The 4,341-nt window shown below is 41.3% G+C and overlaps 1 long non-coding RNA gene across 1 annotated transcript in view; it reads left to right on the top strand.

Moving 5' to 3' along the window:
- LOC107615740 overlaps positions 463–4,341 on the top strand; it is a 23,204-nt gene continuing 19,325 nt past the window's right edge. Inside the window, exon 1 of the long non-coding RNA XR_002353262.1 lies at positions 463–473. This is a non-coding gene — a long non-coding RNA (uncharacterized LOC107615740). The remainder of the gene's footprint in view (positions 474–4,341) is intronic.

Consider the following 4,341-nt stretch of genomic DNA (forward strand, 5'->3'; position numbering starts at 1 on the left):
GTCTACCATCAAGCACTCGTCGTTGAATCAGTCAAGGTATTTTCTCGTGCACTCGTCTTGCCTCTGGGTAACTCCCAATAAGCTGATGGGATATTTGGCTTTGGTGATTCTGGTGGTGAACTGGGCCATGAATTTCCGCGAGATATCGGGAAAGCCGGCTATGGATCCGTTGGGAAGGGCGTTGAACCATTTAATCGCAGGTCCAGCTAGGGTTACTGGGAAGGCTCTGCATCGAACCACGTCGGGGGCCCCTTCTAGATTCATTCTGCCTTCGGAGGCTGTTAGGTGTTCCTAGAGGTCCTTGGTTCCGTTGTACTTCATGTCTGTAGGTTTGTCGAAACCCTTGGGGAGTTTTGCTCTCAGGATTCTATTGCAACTTGATCCTCTTTTTATCCTATTTTATTTATCTAGTTGCTTGAGGACAAGCAATTAAGTTTGGTGTTGTAATGAGGGGATACTTTATTTGCTTTTTGGTGATATTTTCATGTAGTTTTTAGTATGTTTTAGTTACTTTTTATTATATTTTTATTAGTTTTTATGCAAAAATCACATTTCTGGACTTTACTATGAGTTTGTGTATTTTTCTGTATTTTCTGGCTAAAATTGAGGGACCTGAGCAAAAATCTGATTCAGAGGCTGAGAAAGGACTGCAGATGCTGTTGGATTCTGACTTTCCTGCACTCGAAATAGATTTTCTAGAGCTACAGAAGCCCAATTGGCGCGATCTCAATTGTGTTGAAAAGTATACATCTTGGGCTTTCCAGCAATATATAATAATCCATACTTTTTCCAAGTTTTGATAACGCAAACTGGCGTCTAAATGCCAATTTTCTACCCTTTTCTGGCGTTAAACGCCAGAACTGGCATAAAAGTTGGAGTTAAACACCCAAACTGGCACAAAAGCTGAAGTTTAACGCCAGGAATAGTCTATGCACGTGAAAGCTTCAATGCTCAACCCAAACACACACCAAGTGGGCCCCGGAAGTGGATTTCTGCACTATCTATCTTAGCTTACTCATTCTCTGTAAACCTAGGTCACTGGTTTATTATAAAAACCACTTTTAGAGATTCATTTTGTACCTCATGACATTTTTACATCTGAATTTTGTATCGTCTACGGCATGAGTCTCTAAACTCCATGGTTGGGGGTAAAGAGCTTTGTTGTGTCTCGATGGATTAATGCAATTACTAATGTTTTCCATTCAATCACGCTTGTTTCTATTCTAAGATATTCACTTGCACTTCAACATGATGAATGTGATGATCCGTGACACTCATCACCATTCTCAACCTATGAACGCGTGCCTGACAACCACTTCCGTTCTACCTTAGATTGAGTGTGTATTTCTTTGGTTCCTGGTTCACGAGTTTGATTGTCTCTCCTGACAACAGAGCATTCAAATCTATGAGATCAGAGTCTTCATGGTATAAGCTAGAATCAATTGGCAGCATTCTTGAGATCCAAAAAGTCTAAACCTTGTCTGTGGTATTCCGAGTAGGATCCGGGAAGGGATGACTGTGACGAGCTTCAAACTCACAAATGTTGGGCGCAGTGACAGTGTGCAAAAGGATCAATGGATCTTATTCCAACACTAGTGAGAACCGACAGATGATTAGCCCTACGAAACCCGTAGCTGGACCATTTTCACTAAGAGGACGGATGGTAGCCATTGACAACGGTGATCCACCAACATACAGCTTGCCATGGAAGGAGACTTGCGTGCATGAAGAAGAAGACAGTAGAAAAACAGAGATTCAGAAGACAGAGCATCTCCAAAACCTCAACCTGTTCTCCATTACTGCATAACAGGTATCATTTAATCCATGTTCTTTTACTTACTCCAATTAAAACTGAGAATTATTATTGATATCCTGACTAAGAGTTACAAGATAACCATAGCTTGCTTCAAGCCGACAATCTCCGTGGGATCGACCCTTACTCACGTAAGGTATTATTTGGACGACCCAGTGCTCTTGCTGGTTAGCTGTACAGAATTGCAAAAGTGTGATTGTGATTTCGTGCACCAGTGCCGTCGGGAGTGATGAAGGCCATTTTCTCCTCGTCAGGTCGGTGCATGGGTATCTGGTTATATCTGGAATATGCGTCCATGAAGCTGAGATACTGGTGGCCGGATGCAGCGTCTACCAGCCCGTCAAAATTTGGTAGGGGAAAGCGTCTTTTGGATAGGATTTATTCAGGTCTGTGTAGTTGACACACATCCGCCACTTCCCATTAGCTTTTTTGACTAGCACGACGTTAGCCAGTGGTGCACGAATTGTGGATCACACTTTTCACAACTCGTACCACTAACCAGCAAGTGCACTGGGTCGTCCAAGTAATACCTTACGTGAGTAAGGGTCGAATCCCACGGAGATTGTTGGTTTGAAGCAATCTATGGTTATCTTGTAAATCTTAGTCAGAAAGTCAATTATGTTTATCAGTTCAAATTGTAGAAAATAAAGGAGTGCGAATTAAATACTTGTTGTGCAGTAATGGAGAATATGTTGGAGTTTTGGAGATGCTTCGTCCTTTGAGTCTCTGCTTTCTCCCTATCTTCTTCTTCACACACGCACGTCCCTCCTATGGCAAGCTGTATGTTGGAGGATCACCATTGTCAATGGCTACCATCCTTCCTTTCAGTGAAAATGGTCCAGGTGCGCTGTCACTCAATGGATTCTAGCTTATACTACGGAGATTCTGATTAAGGAATCTAAGAGATATTCATTCAATTTGATGTAGAATGGAGGTGATTGTCAGACACACGTTCATGGAGTGAGGAAGGTGATGAGTGTCACTGATCATCACCTTCTCCATAGTTAGGCGTGAATGGATATCTTAGATAGGAACACGCATGTTTGAATGGAAAACAGAATTACTTGCATTAATTCATCAGGACACAGCAGAGCTCCTCACCCCCAACAATGGAGTTTAAAGACTCATGCCGTCAAAGAGTACAAAATTCAAATATAAAATGTCATGAGATACAAAATAAATATCTAAAAGTTGTTTAAATACTAAACTGGTAACCTAGGTTTACAGAAAATGAGTAGACTATGACAGATAGTGCAGAAATCCACTTCTGGGGCCCACTTGGTGTGTGTTGGGGCTGAGACTAAAGCTTCTCACGTGCCTGGGCTGTTTTGGGCGTTCAACGCCAGGTTGTAACCTGTTTCTGGCGTTGTACTCCACTTTGTAACTTGTTTCTGGCGCTGGACGCCAGACAGCAGCATGGAACTGGCGTTGAACGCCAGTTTACATCATCTATCCTTGAGCAAAGTATGAACTATTATATATCGCTGAAAAGCCCTGGATGTTTACTTTCCAACACAATTGGAAGAGCGCCATTTGGACTCTTGTAGCTCCAGAAATTCCATTTTGAGTGCAGAGAGGTCAGAATCCAACAGCATCAGCAGTCCTTTTTCAGCCTGAATCAGATTTTTGCTCAGCTCCCTCAATTTCAGCCAGAAAATACATGAAATCACAGAAAAACACACAAACTCATAGTAAAGTCCAGAAATATGAATTTTGCCTAGAAACTAATGAGAATAAACTAAAAACTAACTAAAATATACTAAAATCTATATGAAATTACCCCCAAAAAGCGTATAAAATATCCGCTCATCACAACACCAAACTTGAACTGTTGCTTGTCCTCAAGCAACTAGACAAATAAAATAGAAGACTAATAAGTCAAGAAGCAATAATATCTCGGAGTTTTTGAGTGAAGCTCAGATTCTAATTAGATGAGCGGGACTAGTAGCTTTTTGCTTCCGAACAATTTTGGCATCTCACTTTATCCATTGAAGCTCAGAGTGATTAGCAGCTATAGGAACTTAGAATTCAGATAGTGTTATTGATTCTCCTATTTCAGTATGATGATTCTTGAACACAACTACTTTATGAGTCTTGGCCGTGGCCCTAAGCACTTTGTTTTCCAGTATTACCACCGGATACATAAATGCCACAGACACATAATTGGGTGAACCCTTTTAGATTGTGACTCAGCTTTGCTAAAGTCCCCAATTAGAGGTGTCCAGGGTTCTTAAGCACACTCTTCTTTTTGCTTTGGACCTTGACTTTAACCGCTCAGTCTCAAGTTTTCACTTGACACCTTCACGCCACAAGCACATGGCTAGGGACAGCCTGGTTTAGCCGCTTAGGCCAGGATTTTATCCCTTAGGCCCTCCTATCTACTGATGCTCAAAGCCTTGGGATCCTTTTTATTTACCCTTGCCTTTTGGTTTTAAGAGCTTTTGGCTTTTTCTGCTTGCTTTTCTTTTTCTTTCTATTATATTTTTTTTTTTCTGCAAGTTCTTTGCTGCTTTTTCTTGCTTCAAGAA

Source organism: Arachis ipaensis, chromosome B09 (genome assembly GCF_000816755.2).
Source record: "Arachis ipaensis cultivar K30076 chromosome B09, Araip1.1, whole genome shotgun sequence".
NCBI lineage: Eukaryota > Viridiplantae > Streptophyta > Magnoliopsida > Fabales > Fabaceae > Arachis > Arachis ipaensis.